Raw genomic sequence first — 27,938 nt, forward strand, 5'->3', positions numbered from 1 at the left:
GTTGAGGCAGCATGAGAAAATTAAATGAGAAAAATAAATGAGGAAAACATTCATTTTAGCCTTTTGTTATTACCCAATCAAGAAAGTTAAGGTGTCAGTTTTAGTAGTTCTGAAATAGTTCAATTGAGATTTTTAATTTTAGCACTAAATATACCCTGAATAAAATTTAAATGCTGTGTTTGGGTTTACACAAAGTGAAATGGAGGAGGGAGAAATTAGGTGGTAAATATAACATATAAAGACAACAAACAAGACATAATTACTTTGTGCCAGGGTAGTAGCTGTAAAGATGGAAAGGCAATGGATTTGAAAGATATTGGAAAAATAAAAATTAAAGGAATTCTATTCTTTTATGATGGTGACATCTTTCCTTTCTGCATCAAAACAACTGTAACTCCCTCCAGGAAAATTTCCTGGATTACCCCTTGCTTCTAGAGCTCCCCTCCCTCCTTTGAAATCTGTAGCTATTGAGCTTTACCTTCTACTGTAGTTAATTTGTATATGCCATGCTCTTAGAGACCCTGCCACTGCCCCTAACTTTTATTGCAATGGCAAAGACAGAATAAGTAAACAAATAAATAAATATGTGAAGTTGTGGTAAGTGACCGGGGGCAGTTGAGATAAGGTGGTCAAGTAATACCTCTCTAAGAAGGTGAATGATTATATCAAGGATGAGAGTGAACCAGCCATTTAACTATTGGGAGAAAATAGTTTCAGGCAGGGGAACAGCAAGTGCAATAGCCCTAAGGGACTAAGCTTGGGTATTTTATGAACGGAAGTGTAGTCAAAGTTAGTGAACAAGGAAGAAGAGAGTGCTGTGAGTCAAGGTTGTGTGTACAGGTTGACAGGAGCCAGATCATGCAGTGCCTTGTAAATTTGGTAAAGAACTTGGATTTTCTGCTATGAGTAATAGGAAGCCATTTGATGATTTGAAGAAGTAGAATAACATGAGCAAAGCTATGTTCTGAAAGGTCACTTAGATGCTATGTAGAGAATGCATTGCAATACCTCAGAATAGTTGGGACAGGGAAGATAGAAACAAGTGGATGTATTAAAGATAACTTTTGGGAGTAGGATTAATGGAAATTCTTGATGATTGTAAGGAAAATGAATGAATGAAGGACTCCTAGGTTTGGCTTAAGCCATTAGGCAATGGTACTAATAATTAGAATATGAATGACAAAGAGAAATAGGTTTAAGAGGCAAAAACAAGAACTCTTTTCTGGGTAATGAATTAAATTTGAAATGTGTATTAGCTATGCAAGTGGAGGGGACAGTTGGAGTATTTCTTTGGGGCTCCTGAGAGAGATCTGGATTGGGGATACAAATCTGGGAATCATTAGCATCTGGATCTGTGATTGGTTTATTGGGTGAACTAGTTTGCTCTCTCCAATCTCTGCATCTCATCTGTTCTGTTGCCTCTCCTTATCTCATTCCTTAATGACACACTGGGTGGGCTCCATAATTTACCTGCCAGTTCCAGTGCTTTGAAGGCTGCTTAGTCCATTTTAAAATTTCCATCTTATTCCAGTTTAAGTTTTTTCGACTTTTGTCCTACCTCCAGCACTGACTGGATGTCCTCTCAAGGGATTTGGAAATTAGAAGGGACAAGATTGACTTTTTTACTACCTATTCTCTAATATCTTTGAGAAGGGAGAATTGGTTGGCCTTGTTCCCTTAATTTTTCAAGTCTCCAAACTTTTCTACTAATGTTGAGGCTAGAAGAGGGAATGGAAGACAAAGAACATGCAGCTTTTTTCCTAACTTCTTAGTAAGCCCTAAGTGAGGTGTCTGGCCTCAAACACTAGAAATTCCTTAGTGTGCACGGTACACAGATGGTTTCATTATATTTCATTTTGAGTCTTAGTTGCCAATTTTGAGCAACAGTTCAAGTCCCACTCCACATTTGATTACAGATCTCATTTAAAGCCCTAGGATTGGATGAGATATTCCCTGAGGCGACTGCTATGGACTTGGCCCCATGAAAGTTGTTGGTAGACTTAAAACTGGCCCTTAGGGCAGTGAAGGGGACACAAGTTCCATGGAGTGGATTGTGGAATGAATGGGAGGTGAAAGAGTAGGGATGGTAAGCACTCATTTGGGAAGCCTTAGTGATGAAGACAGCAGAGAGCTGGGAGGAGAACATGGAGGGAACTGTAGGGTGAAGCTAATGCTTCTGTTTGATATTTTTAAGTTAGAAGTCATTTGGCATATTTTTATGCTGATCATTAGAGAAGAGGTGATAATGCAGTACCCGAGGTGATAATGAAGGAGCAGAGTCCTTGAGAAGGTGGGAGAAGGAGGCATCCAGAGCAGGAGAGGAGAGAATAGCTTTTGGAAGGAGAAGGGTACTGCTCGCATTGTAATGGGTGGGAAGGCCCAGAGGATGGGGCTCGGTGCTGGTGCTTTTGTAGCTTCGATGTTGAGAAGACATGGGACATCACCCCAGGTGGCTTCTGTTTGTTTCAGTGACAAAGGAGAGTTGGTTAGTAGCCAATAACTGGTTGGTTGAGAAGGAAGAATAGGAAACATCTTTTTGCTACACTACATAAAATCTTTGAAACAGGAGCAGATTCATTTAGATTTCACCCAAAACACCCACTGAAGTGCTAGAATTATTTATCACATGTTTTTGGAATAAAATAATTTTAATTATCACAAACAGAAATTATCCTTAGCTTTAAACATTATCTTAAATAGTATAATAGCTGTTCAGAAAATTACATATTTTTTTAAAGCCCCAACCTGAAATTGCCAGTCCTTTCAGGTACCATGTGTAGAACAAAATGGGCTTATGATTTACACAAAAGCTATGTTCATTTTTTAATGTATTTTAGTGAAAACAAGGAACTGTATTTCATTCTGATCATTGCAGTTTGGAGGACTTATTTTCCAAGAGGGAATGCTGATTGGGGTAGAAATATCTTCTCTGTGGAGGCCTCCTTTCTTTGCCTCTCATCCCCTGGCTGGGTCCTAACACAGACTCTGCATCAGGGGGCTTCTTAGTACATGGCGGTGAGGGAGTCTCTGGGGCCAGCCCTGACACCGAGAGCTAAAGACACACTTTTGATTACCTTGGGAGAATTGCTGCAACAGCCCTGATTTATTCTCTCTCTTTTCTCTTTTTCTCCCAACTCTTCTGTTCCTAACCTTTGTTTCCCAGCAAGAGGAATACGAGCCAAAATTTTAAAGTTTAGGAAGTATAAAGAAAAGAAACAAGTAAATAGGGAGGGAGAATAAATACTGAGCAAGACTGGGCAAGGTGACAAGAAGAAAATTAAAATTTGGCTGGGGGCCAGAGTGCAAAATGCAGTGGCTGTGTGGTTTACAGGAACTACTTAGTGTTCCGCATGCTTCAGTGATCACCCAGAGAAAGCCAGATTTTTTTCTGGTTTTGTTTGCTACCCTATAGTTAGCTATGGGAGCTTGACATAGGTGATCTGTATTTTCTGTCAGCAAACGGATATAAGTACAGAAGACCATGGGGCCTCAGCTCATCAAATCTGACGTGATTTGAATTGCTAGGAGGAGGACCTCTTGTGGCTGCAGTGGGAAATACTTCAGATAAAAATATCTCAGAGGCTGCAGACATTTTTACAAAGGAGTTAAAAGAGCTCCATAGTGCACTTTAAAATTATATTTCAGATATTTATAATAGTTAATTGTTTTGATAACATCAAGTGTCATACTTGCATCCATATGCATCTCTTAGGAGTTCAATGTAATTTGAAGTACTTCAGATTGTATCCATTTAATTCACTTATCTCCTGAGAAGCAGATAGAACAGGGGTTTTCATCTCCATTTTGCAGATGGAAAGGAAAGGTAGTGATTTTACAGTGGTGGCAGGCTGGCTTGTAATAGAATTTGGATATCTTGGGCTCGATTCAACAGTCCGGGTTTGGAAAACATTCATTATTAGAGCTCTAAAACAAAAACTTCTATTTTGCAAGTGTCAAGTGAATTCTTTATTCAAGAAAAGATGGATTGAGAGACATAAAACTTACTCTTTGTGTTCACTGTGAAAAGAGGCTATTCCTAGATTCTCTAGGGGAAAAAGCTGCTTTAAAAAATTCTGGGAGGACAGTATGTTAGCAACTAAGAATCTTTAGATAAATGTAATGCCGATTAAGCACATTTTAAAGGAGCCTACATAAAAATACAGTAATTTTCCTAGTTTCCCTACAAATCATAAAATATGAAACTCCTTTCATAGTTGATTCTGACAGTCTCCAGATCCTCCCTTTCCTCTTGGCTTCCTAATATTTGTTCTAAAATTGCCTGTGGAGCTAATAAATGAATGCCTTCTTTTTATTTTGAATTCTGCCTTTTAAGAACAGAAATGCCCGAAACTGAAATGAGTAGCTCCATTTTAGGAGAAGTTACTCCCTATTGTTTTATAAACTATTAGAAGAGGGTTACAAAAATGGTAATGATGTCTAAGGAAATGCAGTCCAAGTTCAAATGGGGTGTCACAGAATTGATGAAATGAGAAAGCATAAGGCGGGGATATACCAAGCTGTCCCAGTGAGTGTTAAGATGTTCAGGGAGAGGGTATAAAAAAGGGGGGGGGGGAGAGAAAATATGAAAAAGAATAATCATAGAAGAAAGAAATTTTGTTGGAGAAAATTATTTTATCGGTAACTTTAATAATGGTTCCACCTGTGGAGTTTTTGGTAAATTTTCACTTTACATACTTTCTCGATAATTATGTGGTTCCACGTAAATTCTAAAAGCAGGGAGTGTAATATCTGAGGCAAGGGTACAAAGCAGGTGAGATTTCAGAGGAAAACCACATCAGATGTGACACATTATGATGGTACTGAAGATGCTGAATTTTACATAATTGATCTTTTGATGGTAGATTTCTGGGACTTCTGTTATCTCTGCTTTACTATTTTTTATTCCCAATAATTTCAGCCTTCAGCTTTAATTAGATGTAAAGGGTCCTTACTTTAGAAAGGGACGTGAGAAATGCAAATCTAACTTATTCAAAGCTTCCTGACAGCTATGTTTGTAGATCTCTGGGCAAAGTATGTGTCTGGCCTTTTTCAACAAAGTATTTTCAGTAACAAGTTGTCAGTGAGGTCAGTGGCTAGTGGTTCAGGATTAGATACCACCCACCCTGCCTTGTAACCTCCCCTTTCTTTCTTATCCTGGGTGAATGACGCTCAGCTGAAGTGACTGCGCCACTGTCACTGCCTCTCAGTTTGTTGCTCTGTAACTCTGTGACTAACCAAGAAGTCTCCCCCCACCAAAAAAAAAAAAAAGCTCTTTTTGGATAATTTCCTACAAGAGCCGAATTTTAAACACATTTACTTTCTAGGAAGCAACAGAAAGGTAAGTGTCAAGTTTGCAAAGAGAAGAGCTGGATTTTAGTGCACTCTTTTTTTCTGCGTTGAGTTGCTCTGTGTTATATGTCATAGGTTTAAGATGTGAGATTTCTTTCTGAATTAAAGACTACATTATTATATAAAGTGGGAATGTTTTGAATAGTTATGATGAGAAACGTAGATTTTCATGCTAATTTTAAAGTTATAAATAACTTTCAAACTAGTGCCAGGGGAAGCTAGTGGCCAATGTCGTGCTTTGCATTCAGAGAGTTTCTGGCTATAAAAAGCTAATTGCGATACCGTGCAGGCAAAGATAAGATATGGCCCGGATGCTTCTGCTTTGGCATGGAGCTGGGGCAAAAGAAGGCAAGATAGAAAATGTTTGAAGGGATTTTTTCTTTCAACCAAAAAAGCTTGTTCACAATAATTGGAAGCTTTTCCAAATGACAGAGTGGCAAAAGTATTAATTTCTTAATTTAATGTTTATCTTATATATTTGTTTTATAATAGACAGTAATATTAGGAGGTTGAGGAATCTCTCAGAACTGTTTTACCACCATTTATCATCAAATAAAAATCACGGTATATGGAATGAATATGGGCTGTGAAATATAATCAATAATGTAAAGAGAAGGTCACTATTCTGTGGGGTCTGAGTGACTGAGCAGTTGCTCCTGATTGCACAGAGGACAGAACTAGAAGGAGAGGGTTCAAATGGAAATAAAAAGAAATTTAGGTTAAGTGTCAGGAAGTTTGTTGACTGGAGAAGTTCTGAGTCACTGATACACACCACTAGGAAAGACTGTTGCAATGTCTCTGAAGATACATGAGATCCAATCAATGATTCTCAGAACACACAAGTGGAAAAAATAGCATTTCAAATTAGCCTTGGTTCTGGGTAGTGGCTAGCTTGCTTAGGCAGACTGGAAGGTCAACCTATGAAAATAATTTAGAGACGTGAGTTACCCGCAGTCTAATTTGAATGGCATCTTTGGATGTGCTATTAAAATTTCATCACCCACTATAAAATATTAACTCATAGTAGCACAAGATAAATTTGTTAAATGAAGAAACCCAAAATACAGAGTATAGAAATGGCTATTTTGATTTGTTACTTTCTATACATAGTCTGTCTTCCTTCTTGAGTAAAATATTGGAATTTTTATACTAAAGCATTTTTGTTTCTTTATAATAGTAATATGTATAACATTCAGTGTATGAATTTTGGAAGCATAGAAAAAATTATCTGTAACCTTATTGATGTATTTCCTTCTAGGCTTTTTTCTCCATGTGGCTTTAAAATGAATTGCAATAGTATTATAGATAAAATTTGATACCATACTTTTTCATTTAGCCTTATACCAAAACATTTTCCAAATAATTCTACAGAGATGTTATTTTAAATTATTGTGTAACATTCTTCCAAGTAAATGGATATAATTTTATTAGTCATTGTTGAACACCTAAGTGCTATGGTAGATATCATAGTGTGTGTGTGTCTGTATTTATGTCAAAAATTATTTCTTTAAGCTCTATTCTTATGTGTGGCCTTGAATTAGAGAATATTAGAGTTGAAGACAACAGTTGTGATTTTTAAGATTTTTGTAACTGTTTTTTGATTAAGGCAGGGGCATCAATCTCATTTTCACTGGGGGCCACGTCTGCCTCGCAGTTGCCTTCAAAGGGCCGAATGTAATTTTAGGGCTGTGTAAATGTGACTACTCCCTAACTGTTAAGTGAGAGCTCAGCACAACCACTGGGTAGAAACAAGGTGCCGGGCCCGCTAAAACAAGGTGGAGGGCCAAATTCAGCCCGCTGGCCTTGTGGTTGCCACCTGTGGTTTAAGGCAGTGTAAGTTTCCTTGTCTACCAAATGGCATATTTATGGAGTGCCTCTGATATGCAAAAAATTATTGTCAGGCACAGGCACATCAGATAGCAACACACTAAGTGTTTGGAAGGACAGAATCCCCTCTATTTACAAAATGCAACTTATCAACTTTCACAGATAGTCAATATGGCTACATGTCAGAGTCAAAGTCCTTTACCTCTGCCTGAAACCAACAGTTGGTATTATTGACTATTTATTTTACTTTGGACTTTAGAACAATAGAATTTATAAGTAACTTTTGTTAGAATACCATCTATATACAATTTTGATTTATATGAATTTTATGATCTAACTGTAACAAGAAATAGCAGAATAAGGAAGGATAAATACTTTATGATAAAAGTTTGGGGGAATTAGAAGTATTTGGAGGAAATCTGTAGGTAGCACAGTGGAAAGGAAGGATAGCAGACACACACAAGAGCATGGCTAGTGTGGGAGTCACAGAAGACATGAAGTTTTAATTTTGCTGTTGTTGAATTTGGGAGCTCTGGTTGTAGACGTAGAATATACTGAAAGAGAAGAAGCCAAGGAACTGGTGATCAATCAAGCTGATTTTGGGGGTGGTGGTTGGTTCACAGAAATCAAAGCGGAGAGAGTAGAGATAGTATAATTTGGTGGAAGGTGAGTTGAAGTATAAGGTTGTGAATTCTTTTTTTTTTAAAGATTTTATTTATTTTTTAAAGAGGGAAGGGAGGGAGAAAGAGAGAGAGAGAGAGAGAAATATCAATGTGCAGTTGCTGGGGGTCATGGACTGTAACCCAGGCATGTATTATATACATTCCCTGACTGGGAATTGAACCTGTGACACTCTAGTTCGCAGCCCGTGCTCAATCCACTGAGCTAGTCCAGCCAGGGCTAGGTTGTAAATTCTTAAAGAATATATTTTGCCTGTATTCACTTTTTTAAATTGTGGAGTTTTACTTTTCAGTGATACTTAGAGGAAGACCATAGATATGAAACAATGGGAGTTCTCTTTTTTGTTTACTATGAATTTGTATTTTTTTTTAAATAGAAGGGATTAATATTGAAAAGAGAAGTTGGTAACCCAATCATGCCTGATGAGAAACTATGTGTTTTGTAATGAAGACTTAAAAATAGTGTTTATTTATGGATCATTGGCTCATGGGAATGTTAGTCTACACACTCAAAAAGCATGATTTTCTGATTTTTGTTTGGATATTGGCTTTTAAGTGACATGGTATTGTGGAAGTGGAACTCCTGAGTTTAGCCAAGTTACAGACTTAGTGGAAAGTGACAGATAATTGAGAATACAGAATTTTTGAAAGTGAATAGTACTACTGGCTATTGCACCTGATTTTCATGTGCTTAGTTGCTGTTTTTACTACATATTGCTGCCTAGAACACAGTCAGTAATCTGCCACCAATTTAATCACTAACTTCCAGAGTCTGAGAAGTGACTTTGAGTTCCTACGTGCAAAATTGTAAATTTAGGTCAAATTTGTTTGGTACCTCTCTCTACTCCTCCACTTCTTTTTCCTGTCTTTCATTATCCTAATGAGTATGCTTGTGATGCTTCAGGTGTCTCCATCATTGGGGACATAGATCTGATGGAGAGGGCAACGTTTAGGACAAAGAAAGACCCTCGAGTGGTGGAACTGGAGCACTTTAGGCCCTACTTTATGTTAGCACTATTCAAAATGTGATCAACAGTTCTCAGTCTGTTACTGGTTCATAAAACCACATGAGTTTGTACCAGATTATAAATCACCTATGTCCTAAGATTTTGTAGCAAGACTTTCAAGATGATTGAAACAGTTACTGATTTACATTCTGGTATAAGCTCCTTAACTCACTGCAGACTGTACTTTGAGTAGCATTAGTTAAATTACACTATATACTTACCTCCTCTATCCTGTATGCATTATGGGGTAGAGATTTGGGGTGGAGCTGTACAATTAATGAGATAGAACATTAATTATCAGGTCTCACTTGATGAGACTTCTGGAGGTGGTATCAATGTACAGTGGCCCTGGGTTAGCTCCCTGAGAAACCACAGAATGACTGAGATGCAGGATTACTGAAAGGACTGCATTAGGTCTACTCTAGTGTTGGCTTTGGAACTACTCTGTCTAGATGACTTTTGTACTAGACAGTATTCTTAGTGCTGGAGATAGATCCTAGTGAACCAAACAAAGTCCCTGACCTCATGGCATTTTCTTTCTAGTGCCTTTGTTTGTGGGTGGGGGTGAAGGGAGAATAAGAAATAAAACCAATTTTACTGATTCTCTAAAAGAGGTACCAGAATCTGTCTTAGTCCCAAGCTGGAGCCCATAGGTAATGAGAATTCGCAGAATTAACTTGATTTCTTTTAGACTCAGTAGTTCTTCTATTCCCAGTATGGGACAACAAAGAAGTCCTAATTTTAAGAATCAATCTGTGATAGACTCTGCTGATTACCTATTTAATACCCATGCATTCTGTTCTTTTTGCTCATTTACAGAACCCAGTTCAGGTCAAGAATAAAAAGGTACAATCTTCCCTGGCTGGTGTGACTCAGTGGATTGAGCAGCACCCTGCAAACTGAAAGGTTGCTGGTTTGATTCCCAGTCAGGGCACATGCCTAGATTGCAGGCCAGGTCCCCAGTTGGGGGCATGTAAGAGGCAACCAGTGTTTCTTGATCTCTCCCTCTTTCTCCCTTCCTTCTCCTTTCTCTAAAAATAAATAAATGAAATCTTAAAAAATGAAATAAAAGGTACAATCTAATGTTATACATATTGACCTGCACCTTGTGTCCCCATTTCTCTCCCATGTAGGACAGTTATATTTAGTTAAGACAGATTTGTGGCAATTCTTTTTTTTTGCTGTCAACAGCACCATGGTGAGAATGGTGGTGGGGTGCCCTCGTACTCACATTCCACTGGGGCTAGGGCTGGGACCAGGGGAAAGGGAGCACCAGCAGCTCCTGACCTGCTGTCCCCCTTGACAGAAGCCGCTGCCGCTTCACCTCTTGCCACAATGGCAGCCCTCAGATTTATGGCAATTCTTGTAGACCTACCTCATTCTTTTCAACTTCATTATGTCCACAGCATAACTTATTTATCCCATTCTGTATTGATGGATATGATTGTTGTTTTCAGTATTTTTGTTTGTTTTTTCATGTTGCTATGTTGTAATGAATATCCCTGTTCATATGTCTTAGTGCACTTTTATGAGTGTATCTTTAGGATACACTCATAGAAGTAGAATTTTTGGATGAAAAGGAATGTTCATTGTAAAATTTAATAAGTATTGCCTTTAATTAGATATATCAAAGGGTTAAATAGTATACATAATTTAAAGTTTGAGAATATGGTGATATATCTCTTCAAGAAGTCCATGTCAGTTTATACTCCCACTAACAGTGTATGCTGAGAGCTTATGTCCCCAACTCTTACCTGCTCTGATCAAATTATCAAATATTTTCACTTTTGTCAGTCTGATAGGTGAAAATATCTTGTTTTTTTGATTTGTCTTTAATTAATTATGAATAAGGTTAAACAATTTCTAAATATTATATTTATTAGTGCATAGTATTTTTTTACATTGCCTTTTTATAACTTTTGTCCATTTTCCCATTAATTCTCCTATAGTAAATTAAGCAAATTAAACTTTTGTCTGTTTAACATGTAGCAAGTATTTCTCCCAATTTATTGTTTACTTTTATGTTTTATATTTAGATTACATAGAAAAAAATAACTTTTTACTTAAATTTTTAAATCTTTATGGCTTCAGGATTTTGGGTTTACTTAGAAAGGAACTTTTTACCTTAATTATAATACATAAAGATGTTATGCATAAATTCATTTATACTTTCAGAATTTAAAAATTTTTGCTATATCTGGAAATGATTTCAAACAAAAGAGTGAGGCTGGAAACCAACTTTATTTTAATTTTTCCTCTAAATGTTTATTCAGGTGATCCAATATGACTTATTTAAGAATCATTTTTTTCCTGTTAATTTGAAATGCTATCACTGTCATAAGCTAGATTTTTATTAGAGTCTGTTTCTCAACTTTCTCTCTTGTTCTAGTAATACTTGTATCTAACTTTTCTCCAATCCATATTTTTATTTTAAATTATATTTTATTGATTATCCTATTACAGTTGTCCAAATTATCCCACTTTGTCCTCCTCTGCCCAACCCCCACCCCCAACTCCCTTAGACAATCCCCACACCATTGTCCATGTCCATGGGTCATGCATATAAGTTCTTTGGCTACTCTATTCCCTGTGCTGTACTTTACATCCCCATGGATATTCTGTAACTACCTATCTGTACTTCTTAATCCCCTCACCTTTTTTGCCCTTCCTCCCAAAACCTCTCCCATCTGGCAACCACTGAAATGTTCTCTGTATCTATGATTCTGTTTCTGTTCTGCTTATTTATTTTGTTTTTGTTTTTAGATTCAATTGTTGATAGATATGTATTTATTGCCATTTTATTGTTCATAATTTTGATCTTCTTTTTCTTAAATAAGTCCCTTTACCATTTCATACAATAATGGTTTGGTGATGATGAACTCCTTTAGCTTTTTCTTGGCTGGGAAGCTCTTTATCTGTCCTTCGATTCTAAATGATCGCTTTGCTGGGTAGAGTAATCTTGGTTGTAGGTCCTTGCTCTTCATTACTTTGAATATTTCTTGCCAATACCTTCTAGCCCACAAACTTTCTTTTGAGAAATCAGATGAGTCTTATGGGAGCTTGCTTGTAAGTAACTAACTGCTTTTCTCATGCTGCTTTTAAGATTTCCTCTTTGTATTTAACATTTGGCATTTTAGTTATGTTGTGTCTTAGTGTGGGCCTCATTGGGTTCATTTTTTGGGGGATTCTCTGAGCTTTCTGGGTTTGAATGTCTATTTCCTTCACCAAGTTAGGGAAGTTTTCTGTTATGATTTTTTCAGAAAGGTTTCTAAATTTCTTGTTCTCTCTCTTCTCCTTCTGGCATTCCCATGTTGCAAACATTGTAGGCATGAAGTTGTCCTAGACACTAAGTGTCCCTTAAACTATCCTAATTTTTTGGATTTTTTTTTCTTTTTGCTGTTCTGATTAGTCGTTTTTGCTTCCTTATGTTCTAAATCACTGAATTGATTCTCGGTTTCACCCACTCTACTGTTGATTCCCTGTAAATTGTTCTTCATTTTAATTTGTGTGTCCTTCATTTCTGACTGGATCTTTTTTATGCTGTTGAGCTCCTCACTAAGTTCCTTGAGCATCCTTATAATCAGTGTTTTAAATTCTGCCTCTGATAGATTGCTTGTCTCCATTATGTTTAGTTCTTTTTCTGGAGTTTTGTTCTGTTCTTTCATTTGGGCTATGTTTCTTTGTCTCCTCAATTTGGCAGCCTGCTTGTGTTTGTTTCCATGTATTAGGTAGAACTGCCACATCTCCCAGGCTTGCTAGAGTGGTCTAATATAGTAGGTGTTCTGTAGGGTACAGTGGGACAGCTTCCCCTATCACCCAAGCTGGGTACTTGAGGTGTGCCCACTATGTGGGCTCTGTACATCCTCCTCTTGTAGTTGAGCCTTGATTGCTGTTGGCATGTCCAAGGTCAGCCACCACCTGTGTTTCATCCAGAGTCACACAGCATAAGCTACAAAGCAATATTCAGATGGCTGTTACTTGTGCTCAGCTTGGAGGTACTCAGTCGAGGCCAAGTTTTGAACTGTCTACTGCTAGTGCTGGACCTGGGGCAACTTAACAAGAGATAGGGGGCTTGCTGAAGCCTGATGCTGCTTGTTTGAGAGAATTTAGGAAAGTCTGAAGCATGAGCCAAGACAAGCCATTTGTATGGAAAAGCCCCTAGAAACAGCTTGGGTGGGCCTGAAAGTTGGGTGGGGCAGGGCCTAGGGGATGCCAGGGTGGGGCAAATAGTGTAAGCCAGGTTGACGGAGTCTCAGATATGGTGCCCTCCTGCTGGCTCTGTGGCTCTGTTGGGGGAGGGCTCAGAAAGGAATAGTGGTTTCTGCCAGCACTTCTGTCTGGGAGAAAACTTCCTCCCAGTTCTTGCCCTGATGTCGGACAATTCAGTTCCTCCTGGTGTGTCTCTGATGCATTTCAATCTGCTGCCCCAGTGCTAGAGTTCAGAGGGAGTGAGTCTAAGTAAGTCTGTGTGTGGGTCCTTTAAGAGAAACTGCCATGGACTCCAGAAGTTTCTGTCTTCCACAGTCTCAATCCCCACTTGTTTTTATAGCCATAAGTTATGGAGACTCATCTTCCTGGCACTGGAACCCTGGGCTAGGGGTCCTGGTGTAGGGCTGGGACCCTTCTCTCCTGAGATACCCCTTTCTATTTTTAGCTGCCACAAATGGGTATAGGATCAGCCCAGTCTGTGTCTCTGGTCCTCATACCAGTCTCATAGTTCCTTCTTTAATTCCATAGTTGTAGGACTTCCATTCAGCTCGATTTCTGATGGTTCTGAAAGGATTATTCCTTTTCCTTTTCTGCCCCTTCAAGATTTTCTTATCTATAACTTTAATTTTATTTCTAGATGAGTTTTAGTATAACATTTTATCTGGTAGTTGAGACACCTGATGTTCAGATGGAATTTTGGGGCCCAGATCTCTAGGCTGGCTCTTTCAGATATGCTTCTTCAACCAGGTGTGTCCTCCCTGAACAGTATCACTATCCAGTCTGATGTATTTTAAAAATAATTTTATTAAAAATTAACTTTTAAACTTAAAAATATATACATGCACATTTATTTTTATTTTAACAAAGGTAGCCTTAGCCGTGGCTCTTGATTGCAATCAAGGTTCTGCAGAAAGTTTCATAAATGACATAGTAACATGATAGAGCTCATAGGTTCTCTAGGAGAGCCAGAGAAACAGCCAGAGATGATGTAGCTGAGAAGAAATGTCCAACTGTACCTGAGAGACAGGTCTGCACATGTACTAGCTTCTACCTTTCTAGGCTCTTGAGCTGGACATGGAAGCCCTGCCACAGCTTTCCATAGCTGTGACCTTCTAAAATATCACCCAAGCTGTGTTTGATTGGTTAAATCTGGGGGAGGAGAGGTGGGCCTGGGCTGGAAGGGGTGTTGGCAAATTTCTAGCATCTGCCACAAAGAGTATATGATGAAAATAAGTCTCCCCTTCCCTGACCCCAGCCCTCAGTTCCCTGATCCTCTTCTCACATGGCAACTGCTAACAGTTTCTGTTGTAAATGAAAAAAAAAAGTTAATGTAGCATTCTGTATCAGTACATATAAATTTACTTCACTCTTTCTATAGCTGCCATTTGCTTGAATTTAGTCAATTTGTTGCTCCATGCTATTCCTCAATATTTTAATGTATGTCTCTGTCAGTTAGGTCTGAAATTCCCCAGTGGCCTTCCTCTACTCGGTCTCTGCTGGGGAGCCTCTAGACCCAGAAACTAAAGCGTGAACACCTGGTGGTCCTTCCAACAAGGTCCTTCCAAGATTCAGTTCCAGGCTATGCTCTGATTGGCTGGGGCCTGAACCATGCTAGTTGTTATGCTTTTTGAATGTCTTCCTTATGGCTAGGTAAGTGCCATCCAGTTGCATTCTATAGATTTCTTAAGGTTTTTCCTTACCCCCTGGTCACGAAGTCCCAGCAATGAAAGAATAAATGACAATTAATTAACTTGTCCCCAGTTAATACACATTTAGGTTGTTTCTAGCCTTTTGTTACAATATTGTAATATTTGGTATGCATATTTGTACACAGGTTCAAACTCCTAAAAGTGGCATCACTTAGTATAAAAATTAGTGCATATAAAATTGTCTGAATATTGTCAGGGTGACTTCCAAGGAATATGCTGAGATCAGTGTATGAAAGAGGCCACATTTCTTTATATTGCCCAAGAAGATTGCACAAAAGATTTAAAAAATGTTTTAGTGAAATCAGTTTATCCTCTTTTGTGATGATCCTGAAAAAGGGGGAAGAGAACAACATTAAATTAGTTTAGTGTGAATGGCTCTTGATGAAACTATACCAAGATACTATGAGATCACTCCTCTCTTTTCTAATTAATTATATTTTGATCCTGTATTAAAATTTTCTGGGGATCAACATCAAATTCACTAGTTTTAATTTTCAGTAGCTACCTTTTTGATATATGAGACAACATTTGTCAGTTCCCACTGCCGTGATTACTCAAAGATGCAAACGGTAATTCTGTGATGATGCATGCTGGTTTTGCACTGCTCTGTAATATCATGGTTCTCAACCCAGGGGACTGTTACTCCCTAAGGGACATTTGGCTGTCTCTGGAAACATTTGTAGTTGCCATAACTGGGAGGCTGGTGCTACCAGCATTTAGTGGGTAGAGGCCAGGGATGTTGCTAAACATCCTGCAACACACAGGACAGTCCTCCACAACAAAGAATTATCCAGCCTAAAATATCAATAGTCTTGAGAATGAGAAAGCTTGCTGTAATAGAATATTTCTGGAAATGGACATTGATCTAAAGAATTAGACATTCCTTCACTATCTTTTCTCATCTTGTTTATCAGTTTTTTCTCAAGGTGCTTGACACAGTTTTTCCATTTTAAAGAGCATTCTCTTTCATAGACAAGATGAAGCAAATTCAAAATATTGTCATTTTGCTTTCTCTATGTTACTTGTCAACATCAAGAAATCTGCTTGGGAGTGGAGGACAGAAGTTGTACTTGTCCTTTCTTACTCAAAAGTAATCTGAAAGTTTTTCTATTGTTTTGAGTGTTTTTTTCACAAGTCATTGCTCACCTTAGGTTTAGTCCACTCTTCTAACAGGTCAGTCAGTACTACACTGATGTGTGCATCATTCCCTTCACCTCCTTCCTTCTATTAAGTACTTTTGTGTGTCCTTTAAAATTCTCAGCTCTTTAGAAAGCTCCTTGTATGCCGCACTGATTTATATTTGCATATGTTCTCTCCCATTTTTCATCATTTGTGATTGCAGTAGTGGGTTTTATTTTTTGTCCTAGTTTTCATTTTAGAATCTCAGGCTCTGAGACATTCTTATATTTTCTCTGAACTGCTAAGCAATCTAAGATACTTATCTTACTTTGCTTTGCATTTTTTCCCTTGGCTTGTAATGAACTCTAAGGTGATATGTTCAATTTTTCCCAAGGTTCCTGTCACTTTCACTTCACTAACATATTCTTCTTTGTTGGTAAGAATTAAGCCCAGGATAGCAGTTCCAACCTTTGCTTCTTTGCTCTCTGAATATGAAGTTGTTGAAGAGACAGAAGATAAAGGAGAGGAATGATTCTTCTAATTCAGATTTTAATTAATTTTATTGTCATTTTGGCTTTGCTGTATTCTTTCACTTTTAAATCTTTGCCAAGTTTTTTTATTTTGACTTTTTACTTCAGTAAACTTTCTTTTTATTTTATTTAGTCTTTGTATCACTTCTTTCCTAGAATTTATATGTTTGAGTATTTCACTGGGAACACAGAGTAAGTGTATTCTAAATTTTCTTTTGTCTTGAGGATAATTTCCCCTTGCATTTTTAAGACATTGTTTTCCTTCTTTATGCTATGGTTTTAAATTTTGGGTTTTTCTATTACTTATTTTTGAAGGACTAGATATTTATTCTGTCCTAGTGTTAGTCCTAAGTGTCATATGTATATTGCCTTTGAGTTCCATCGCTATCAACTTTGGAACTACAGAATCTCCCTCTCCAATCTTAAAGTGGAGGGCAAGCACCATGCTACATTTCTGCGCCACAGGAAGTACATATCCTTTGGGGAAACTATTTTTCTATCTCTATTATTTGTCTTCTACTTGGAGTGAATTTAATCCTTGATAACTGGAGGCCATTCAGATTAATTTTTCTATAAGAAATGCATAAAATCTCTAGAATACCCTTCTGCCAGTGTTTTTCTTATGTCTTCCCAGATCATTGGGGCTATCATATCCCAGGGCACAATATATATGTGATTCTTCTCTTGTTCCCTTTTATCCTGTGTTACATTTCTGGGAACAAAAATCTTCCAACTGGTCATAGTTAGAAATGTGGTGCTGGGAGGTGGCCAGGAAACACCTCTGGGTGTTTAAAAAAACAGCTCCAGGGCAGTAAGGGGGTAAAAGCTGGTGTTTTGTTTGGCTCTGTCAGCTTCAAGTCTCTGATAGGATGTCAGGGTACGTAAATGTAAGGATCTGGCATTGTGTCTGCTTTAAATCTGGCACAAGGGAGTTCTAGCTCCCTCCCCCAGTGTATCCCATTCATAAGGTAGATAAGGTAGAGTGGCCAGATTTAGCAACTAAAAATATAAAACATACAGATATGTTTGAATTTTAGGTAAACAATCAATGGAATTTTTTTTTAGTGTAAGTATGTCCCGTTATTGCTTAGTACAAACTCATGCCAGAAAATTATTCATTGTTTATCTAAAGTTTTAAGTTAACTTGGTTGGGCACTCTGTATTTTATCTGGTGACCATAGGTAAGAAAAAATTCCCCCCAGTGTTTGAAAGTCATTATTGAGGTCTTTATCCTTCTGTGTCTCAGATTCTCGTGTAACAGGATCTTTTTCTGATTTGATAAGGGTGGCCCTTCTCAGTCTTTCATCACCTGCTGGGCTGGTGAACACTGTGCGGATTAGAGGAAATTTGTAAAACATCTGGGAGTCTTCAGAGAGGAACATAATGAAGACCTGGACTCTGTCCTTTTACTGTGTATTTATTGATAGAAAGTTTGTGTGTGTGTGTGTGTGTGTGTGTGTGTGTGTGTGTGCGTGTCTGCACGCATGTGCATTGAACTGGTCCTGACTGAGAAAAGACCTGGGAAGCAAGAACATCAAAGACCCTAAACACACCCTTATTCTGGCTGTCCTGTATTATTGATGGGAGAGGCTGTTTGGGGCTGGTGATGGGAGCCAGAAAGCTCTCCTGGCTCAGCCATCGGGCTTGGTAAACTAAAAAGCTGTAGGTGTGTGTGCCATGCCATACCTGTGAGGGGGCAGGCTGCTTCTGTCTTCAAGAATCACTGTGGCCGCTGTCTGGATCCACAGCAGCAAAGGCAAGAGTGCACGAGGAAAAGGTCACACAGGACCACAAGGCAATCAGTTTTCTTTGGTGCACTATGCCACTAGTGGAGCACCAGCAGCCTTCAACAGGGCCCACTTATTTGGTAATCAAGTTCTTGGTTCTTGAACAATAAGAGGGATGAGAGAGATACCGGATTCCCTACAAGTATGGCAACTGGGAAGTGGTTTTAATATGAAAAATTAATAGATTGGACCTCAGTTTTACTCAAACTATTGAAATAGATTCTCCTATTATAACAAATAAACATATACTTTACAAATTTTACATTATAACGTATTTTATTGTTAAGTTGTGTAAAAGCTTCTTTTTTCCCCCCATAAGATGTCATGATGTGAGAAGACTGTATATATTTTCCTGCAGCCTTTTGTTTTGCAGTTTTGAATATATAGCTTAGATCAATCAAGATCTGTTCATGAAAAAAATATCAGCTTTTGTGATTCTTTATGATACCTGCATCTTTTTCTTCTTTGTTAGCCTGTATCCATTAATACTTTGAAAAGACTCAGTTCAACAATTCACCTGTAATAAGTAGTCCTTGGGTAATTATTTTTAACTTTGATTACTTGGTTAACTTTGGTGGTTGGCCCTTGTATCACATAATCTTGCATATATGCATATGCTAATTTAAAATATTTTGGGTGTTGATCCTAATGGTTGCATTCTTCTGGGAAATATATAGGAGAATGTATTTATGATTTTAGGGTAGGATATAATTTCTTAAATATAATCCCCAAAACATAAGTCATAAAGTAAAAGATTGAAATACTTAAGTACATTAATATAAAATCTTTCTTTGTGAAGAAAGATACCATTTTTGACCCTCCCTGCCTCTGTGCCCTTTGACACATGACTTTGCAGTTGTTCCCAGAGAACTACCTCATTAGTATTAGACTTGACTGCATGACTAGATCCCATCAGAAGGCGGAAAGAGGAAGCAGAGTGACAGTTTGGAGCTTGTACCTTAAGAGGCACTGTGTCTTTCTACTTGTCCTTCTTGTATTCCTGCTGATGTTGTAGGAAGAACATGCTCTTAATGGACTACTTGTCCAAGAAGGATGAGAAACATGCAGAGCAGATCTGGCTTCCAAAACTCCAGCTTGGAGTAAATCTAGCCAGTCCCATTCTGGATTAGCCAGCCACCAGCTCACCTGAAAATGCACAAGAGAGAATAAATGTTTTATACCATTAAGTTTTAGTGTAGTTTGTTATGTAGCATTATTGTGGAAATAGCCAACTAACAGATATTCAACACAAATGATTTCAACTTGGGATAGTGACCCCACAATACAGTATACAAATGATGTATTGTAGAACTGTACCCCTGAAGCCTATATAATTTTATTAACCAATATAACCCCCAATAAATTTAATTAAAAAGTAAAACAAAAATGTAATTTCATATGATTTTATAAAGAACTCCTAAAAATTAATAGGGAAAAGAACAATACAAGAGGATATGGGCCAATAATAAGTGAAAAGGTAATTTACAGAAGAGAAAATTGGAATGATCAATAAGTAAAAACATGTTTAGTTTGCTTCACAAATTAGTTATCTGGTAAATACAGATTAAAACAATGATGAGATATCCTATACCTATTAGATTGGTAAAAATTGATGTCTGGCAATAACCTACTATCTGTAAGGATATGAAGAAAATGGAACTTTTATATACAGATGGTGGAACGTTTAAGGATACAAAGAGAGACCCATCAAGCAGGGAGAGGATATTTTCAAGGACTATCACTGACTAAAGATTTGATCTAGAATATATATGAAATTCCTGTAAATCAGTAAGAAAAAACAGGCAACGTAGGAGAAAAATGGATAAAAAATGTGGGTAAGTGATTCACAGAAATGATACCTGAATGTCTGGCCATTCAACCCAGATTATATCACCAATTACCCTGGTGATTTACAATGCAAATTAAAACAACAGTGAGGCCCACTTGGCACCTCCCACACTGGCAGAAGTTGAAATGTCTTGCAGTCTCTTTGAGCTGGTGAGGAGATGGGGACATGTGAGTTCACATGCTCTGCCGGTGGTATTATTTTAGAGACCAATGTGGTAGTAATAATTGAAATTGTATATTCACATGCATTCTGACCCACAAATTCTACTTCTGAATTTTATTAGTTGCTAGGGTTGTCATAACAAATACCACAGACTGGGTGGCTAAAACAACAGAAATTTATTTTCTTACAGCTGTAGTGCTAGGAATCTAAGATCAAGGTGTTGGCAGGTTTGGTTTCTGTCTTTGGCTTGCATATGGCTGTCTTCTTGCTGCATCTTCACATGGTTGTTTCTCTCTGTGTGCTTGTCCTCATCTCATTTTATAAGGACACCAATCATATTGGATTAGGGCCTACCCTAATGGCTCCATTCTAACTTAATCACATCTTTTAAGGTCCTATTTCCAAATAAGATATGTTCTGAGGTACAGGGGATTAAGACCATAGACATGAATTTTGAGGAGGACACAATTCAGTCCATAAGAGAATGTATATATCAGAGGGACTCTTGCATAGGTACACAAAGAGACACATGCAAGAATATTATAGCATTGTTTCCCATAGCAAAGAGTTGGATACTGCCTAGCTGTTCTTGGAAATTATACATGCATTATTGGAATGATGCAAATGGAAAGTAAAGAACAAACTATATCAATTATATTAGTCAGAAACTCATTTTTCTCAGCAAGAAGCCTGGAGGTAGGAGGTCAGAGGTGATGCCATCAAAAACCCAAGCTTGTTCTATAATTCTGCTCTGTCATCTTTTTCCTCAGCTTTGCAGCACAACTGCTTTTATGTGCTAGCATCCTAACACAGCAGAAGGAAGGGCCAAGGGCCATGGCAGTATTGTAATTCCTTTTCTATAAAGAAAGTAAAAGTTTTGCTAGAACCCTCCTCAGAGGACTTCCACTGACATCTCATTGGTCAGAATTCTGTCACATGTCAATCAGAGTTGCAAAAAAGGCTGGGAAAACTAGCGTCTGGCTTCCAGAGCAGTGAAAGGCAAGGGAGCAAAGCTGGGGCTATGTGTTGTGTGAGCTAACCTGTGGTGTTTACCATGTCTATATAGTTCTAGGTAGACAGACCACTAAAACATCATGTTGTGGGGGAAGGGGGTGGGGAGGGTGGAGAGAGAGATGGGAAATGCGATACTGTTTGTGTAAATTTAAAAATCCACACACACACAAAGCTAAATATATCATTGTAAAGATATATATCATATGTAGAAATAATTATGTAAAGTTGATTAGAAAGGCTCCCACTGGCAACTATAGAGTAGATGCCTATGGGGAGGGAGGAGTGGAATGGAATTGAAGCTGGGGGATACAGAATGTGACAACAAAAAACACAATAAAACAGCCTTTTCATGGACCAGTTTCATCAGTTGAACTTTAGGAGCGTGATTGACAGTGTCAATCTAATTCTGTCTACTCAAGACTCAGGAGAAAAAGAGCAGGATGGCTTGGAGTGTGTGTACAGATTACTCAAGCCATTGAGCAGGGTTATTTAGAGTTGAAGAAATGTGATTCACTATGTTAATGACTGAGCTAAATTATTTTTCTTTACTCTATGATGAGCTTAATTCTTTTCAGTACAATTGATGGCTTGACAGGAATGATGTTATAATATAAAGTTAGTGACTATAACAGTTATTTTTTTGAAAATTAGACATATTATGAGTTTTGCAAAGTCAATTTTCTTTGTTTTTATCCATATATTTCTTTTACTCTATGATGCAAAATTAGTAGGCTTGACTTTTAAACAGTGGGGACATGAGTAAAATAAACATGGTTACTTGGGAGTGAAATCCATCACTCTCTAGTTTTCTTTTATTATCTTTGGAAACAGAGGGGGAGAAAGGATTTCCTTCCTCTCTCTCTAATGTGGCCTCAGCTTCTGACTGGTTCTTTGCTCTGGAATGAAGCAGGTTGGCACCACTCCATAAGTCTAATGTGGGAATAAGATGCCAGAGGTTTCTATTTTTACTTATTGTCATTCTTTTGCTTTTATTTCTGTATTCTATCCTTTAACCATTTCATAACCAACACACTTTATTAATATGTGTTGTCTCTTGTCTCTTATAAGCATTTGTTAACAACTTTGGAAGCTGCTTGTAAACTCTTCCATTTTAGGACCATGTCTCCTTGTTACTTAATTATAAGTTATTATCATAGACGGGGTTGGTCACTTTCCTTGGTAAAATGGATTCAATTTGCCAAATAAAAATGCGTAAACTTAATTAGTCTTCATCCATTTTTAATCAGATGAACAATCCATTTGATATCTCTCATAGCAGCCTTCTAAAATTCAATGGCATTTGGTTTGGAAAAGTAGAATTTCACAAAGAGAACATTATCTTTCCACAAAATAACAATAATTGATTAGTGAATTATGTAGCACTGTAATTAGCACTTCATTAGATTCTATGGGTAATTTTATAAGTAATTACTCTTTATGGCAACTTTATTTCACCATGTGAGGAAAACAGGGTAAAAGGGGGTCAATGTGGACAAGTCCAAACAGTGTAAAGTAGAGCCTGAATTTGAACTAAGCTTGTCTTGTGTGTCTGCCTATTCTTTTTAGGACTTCACTTTTCTTCTTACCCTAAATGGGTATTGTTTTGCAAACTATTATCTTTGGTGCCTTATCTCCCTCCACTCCCAGCCTTGGGAGAGCTCATCTAGCCTCGTGGTTTAAGGTGTAGCACAAATACATAGCTAAGGTATCTCTATTAGACTTGATGTTTCTCCTGAACTCTAGGATTCTGAATTTCCAGTTGCCCATGGGATACAACCCATTTGCACATGCCATTGATGCATCTAACTCCCATACCTAATATATGTCAGAGTCAGAACTTATTCTAGACCTGCTCATTGGTGTGAACATTAACTGGTAGAAGCCAATTACAATAGTTTGGGAAGGAAATAAGTTGTTTTCAAGATAAAATGAAATATGTAAAAATATGTGGAAAATTCAGATACAGCATCAGATATATGGAGACATTGTTGCTAAAAGTAAAAAGGGTTATTTTAAATAAATAGTATCTATTACTAGTCATTTAATCTCTGCTCCCCCACGGAACAGTATTGTTTAAAAAGTTTTCTTAGTCACGAATAGAATTGAGACCAAATTTGCCTTTAGATGTAGGTCCTTAAAGTATTTGGATACATTAAAAATCACTGAATGAGATAGTTCAGGAAAGCCTGTGAGGAACCAAACTCAGAATTAGAAAGTAAAGTGGAATTATGTGGTTAGGTGAAAACAGAAAAAAAGTTATCTGTATACTCCAAAATGTGTGGAAGATTGACAAAAAGGATAAGCAAAGTACTGGAGGAATGTGATTTTTCTGTTTTCTTTTAGATACTTACCTAATAAGTTAACTTAAGAAATAATTCCAAGTATCTCTTTTATCTTAGAGAATATATCAGTTTAGAAAATTAATGATAAACATTTTTGAAAGAATCAATAACAGTTTTGAAGAGATGTTATGCTTTATGTCCAAATGTAATATATAGTATTTACATGGCTACATTAGTTATTTTGTGAGGAAAGAAACTGCCATGTTCAGGTATCAAAAATGATTTTATGGAGCGAAGAACCCAAACCTTGCTTTCACCATCAGAAATAGGATTCTTTTTCTAAGGAAAACAAATTATAACTTTCTATTTTGAGTCACAATTGAGGAAGAAAATTATTATTCCTTTTCTCTTTGGAAAAGTTCATCCTTCAGCATAAAGGATATGTCATTACTGGCAATTCTGGGAGCATGAAAAGAGGGATCACTTTTTAAGCCTTTTGGCCTGTTTTAATTTTTATGTGGTTAACAGAGTAAACCTGATGTTTGTGATAATAGCATCCAAGAAGCATAGGGCATTTTTATTTTCAGTCAAGATATATTTGTGATCGTTAATGACATTAGCTAATCACATAGTAAAATTTTTTTTAGAGTAAACCAGCCAATTCAATTACTCATGCTTTTCCAAACTGAAGTTGTAAAATAAAGAGTTTACAGCTTGTTTGAGGACTTTGTTAGTCATAGTATTGCATACTTATGAGAAATATAATACTGATGCGATAACAGGAAACATATCTTCTAAAATTACCCTAATGGGTAATAGCCAATGAACAAATATTGAACAGGGCAATTAGAAAATATTAAATAATTTACAAATTTCATATGTAATTTTGAGGAGAAGTTATTTTGTTTTTTAGTGTGGATCTATTTTTTGTGGAATGTGTTTTCACTTGTCTAATGAGGCCTGGAATCTTTGCAGGGTTTTTGTTTGTCTTTTTTGTTCCAGAAAAATCTGGGGTTGTGGAAAGTCATGCTAATGGTTAAACCCAAATCTGCTGCTGCTTAGCCATCTAGTGCTTTTCTTTCACCACAGTGAGGATGCATGTGATGAGCTGATGGAGCAATAATTGTAGACTTTGTCACAGAGAACTATTAAATACCATTATGGGCTCTAGAAGTCAAACTTATATGGGAAAATTATTTCTAAACATATTTAATAAAGAAAGTTGAAATGGTGTCTCCCAGTTCCTAGTTTAAGTTTACAAATAAATGTCATCCACAAAAAAATGAAAATAAATGTCAATGGCTACAATACTGTAAGCTTTTAGAATCAAATGATACCCCCTGCTGGCTAAATGAGGAACTGTGTTTGAAAAGGAGTGGCTTTTATTGTACTTTTTTAATAGAGCTGATTGCTGAATGAAAGGATTGAGAGGTTTAGAGTATTGTGAAATAATGTCAGAAAAATGATAAATGTGAAGAATGCAGCCAAGGTATCACTTGAATAATTTTTGAAGTGAAACTAATGTGGAAATACCCATAATTAAAATTCCTAATCTTTTAATCTATTTTTAACCATGATGTAGGCCATAGGGGAGGAACACAGCAGAGGGCATGGATCTGCCCTTATCTTTGATAACAACTCTGTTTAATTCAAGATGTTTAAATTACTGTCATCAGTTAAATTACTATTGTAAAAGTAATTGGCAAATATCTAGAGGTGAGATAAGAACTGCTTTTTTTTTTCTGGGTACCCTGACTTAATTTATGTTAAAAATAATTACAGTATTCATAAGTAATTTAGATGTTTGATAAGTTCAGGGAAATATCACATTTCATGCCTGTTTTAAAATGTTTTCTTTTTACTCTTAAAATTCTTACAGCAAAAAGAATCTTAAAGCCATTTTGGAGTTTATAATGTTTGGGGCATGCACCCAAAACTTATGTTTAAAAGTGCATACTGGACAATATGTCAGTACTGGATTGCAAATTTGAAAAATATAATTTCAAGTCTGGTTCTACTGTTTGATGTTGCCTTTCACTGGCTGTGTTGCTTTAAGGGCACCCATCCCCCCTTCCTGCTTGAGCCACTGTGTCCTGTCAGTCATCCTGAAATACACTAGGGTGCTTGTCAGGCTGTTTGCTTACAGATGCAGCATAAGCCAAATTGTGAGCCATAATAGTGGCACTGATTTCTAAACATAAGAAATTGCCTAGACAATTGAGTTAGTATCTGTATATGGGCAATACTCTGTCCTGCAGTAGGTGAGTGAAGTGCCAAACTTTTTAAAATCAAACTTTACTCTAAGACAAATCCTAATAATTATGTATTATCTGTTGCTTTGGTTAGATAACTTTGGGGAAATGAAAGGACATTATTTCTATCAAATGGGATGAGTAGAAACTACTATGTTGTGCATTTATTACTTTTATAACTAATTTTCCTTTTCATAACACTAAACTCTAAAGTACTTTATGAAAACTCCAATTTTATAAATATCTACTTTTCTGAGTAGATTAATAGGCAGTTAGATAAAAATGATTTAGATAAAAATGATTTAGATAAAAATGTGATTCTCTTGAAAATTTTATCTTTCACGACTACTCAGGCAGACTCAATTGAGCAGAGACTCAATTCTGCTATTTGGAGAGTTTACTAGTGGCTTTAAAAGTAGTGCTAAAACAAATTCTCATATGCTAACACCCTAGCTATAGTAGTCTTACGTCATAGCATTTTAAAATTCCTACTGTGTGACTGAGCTATTACTATTTGAGTAACTACGGAAGACACTCGAAGGTACACATTTCTTAGACATAAAACTTGTGCGGCAAATTTAATTTGTATTATGGGTCTCTAAATTGTACATAGATGGTTTTCCTGTATTTTTTGTATGCAGCCTTAAATATTTTTAAACAAAGAATTGATTAAAACAAAAAAACAAAACCAAGGAATTTGTGGATTTAATAGTCATATATTTAATATGGTAGAGAATAGTTAAGAGGCAGCAAAGAGTTAAAGTTTTAAGGCTTTATCTAGGATAAATGAGAGGAGATTGCTTTAGCAGATACATGAAATGGTTATTTATTTATTCTTTACCTTGTTCTAGAAAGGATTTAAGATGACTTACAAGGCTACATGAAATTTAAGATAGGATAAATTAAAAATGGAGGGAAAGAAGAAAGAAAAACAAGTTTGAGGCTACAAAACAGAGCCAGGAATAAGGCAAAAAATCCACCAGTTCTCGACTATGCTTTTATGCCACTGATGTATTATTGGATTGATGGGAGCGAAAATACAGGGTCACAGAAATCTTACGGGGAAATTTCATGCAAACTAGCTGTCTCCAGAGTGAGGAGAATATGTTGGACAATGAATATTAAGTACACTTTAAATGTCACTTGTGTTTTGATGAAAAAAAGAGTAGAGAACGGCTGCCCTTTAAACCCACGCACTGATTTATATAGGCACAAGGGCGGCTCTAAGTTTTCTAGGAGCAGAAAAAAAATTAGACTATTAATTCAGAAGAAAGATTAAAGAGGCTGAGCTTTTTGGAAACAAGAATTTATCTAAATAAGGTCAAATGCCTGCATATTAGAATGGGCATTATCAAGCCAATGTTCAAAACAAAATATATTTACCAATATTTACCATTATTTTTTCTTACTAGACTCCTGTAAATATTATCTACTGTTTTTCGCTCTTTCAACCTAGTGATAAATTTGACTTGAATTCCAGCTTCTGTTAGGTTGAAATTACTGGATCAATCTACTTGGGAAATCGTAGGAAGGAATTCCGAAGTAGGACTTCTTAATGTGTGTTGATCTCAGATACGCAAAAAGCAACTACTGTGTTGACTATTCTAGGCTCCGAGTTGTGCACCATATCAAACCCATCTTGTATAAGTGAATGAGTTTAGAAACTCAGTGCTTTCACTTAATAGTATTGAAAAAAGACAAAAATGTAGTAGTTAAAATTTTACTAAGGATCTTCAGTGATATCTTCAGATATTGGCATGATGATTCAGGGGCAATCACTTGGTTCTTTTTTAGTCCATTGTTAAAAATACGATCAATAAGAAATTATTTTTTAAAAGCAGTACAATATCAAAGAAAATACTGAAAGCCTTTATTGTGGTTTTGTACTGTAAAATAACATGCAGATTGACTTAGAGTTCTCACCAGAAAAAAATTATAAATTGAATAGATAACATATCAGATGTGTGGGATGACATTGAGGATAACCAGTACACACAGGTTTGAAACCTGGGGAGAGAATATTATTAAGAAGTTAAATAGGTTTCAGGCACCAAATAAACTAAACTGAGTGATGTACTGAAGGGGTCAAGATGCTTTTAAAAAAAGCTAATTAACTTTTGAAAGCTTTAGTTTAGAGAGTCCCAATAAGAGATCCACTCAAA

General features: G+C 36.8%; 1 protein-coding gene across 2 annotated transcripts in view; it reads left to right on the forward strand.

Annotated features, from left to right (window-relative positions):
* The first annotated feature begins 5,174 nt into the window (after nucleotides 1-5,174).
* CTNNA3 (catenin alpha 3) overlaps nucleotides 5,175-27,938 on the forward strand; it is a 1,495,188-nt gene continuing 1,472,424 nt past the window's right edge. For both annotated transcript variants that reach the window (XM_045841855.1, XM_045841856.1), the window contains exon 1: nucleotides 5,175-5,338. The gene's annotated coding sequence lies outside the window, so the exon portion shown is untranslated. The remainder of the gene's footprint in view (nucleotides 5,339-27,938) is intronic.

This window comes from Phyllostomus hastatus, unplaced genomic scaffold (genome assembly GCF_019186645.2).
Source record: "Phyllostomus hastatus isolate PE091 unplaced genomic scaffold, TTU_PhHast_1.1 phas_contig_38, whole genome shotgun sequence".
Lineage (NCBI taxonomy): Eukaryota > Metazoa > Chordata > Mammalia > Chiroptera > Phyllostomidae > Phyllostomus > Phyllostomus hastatus.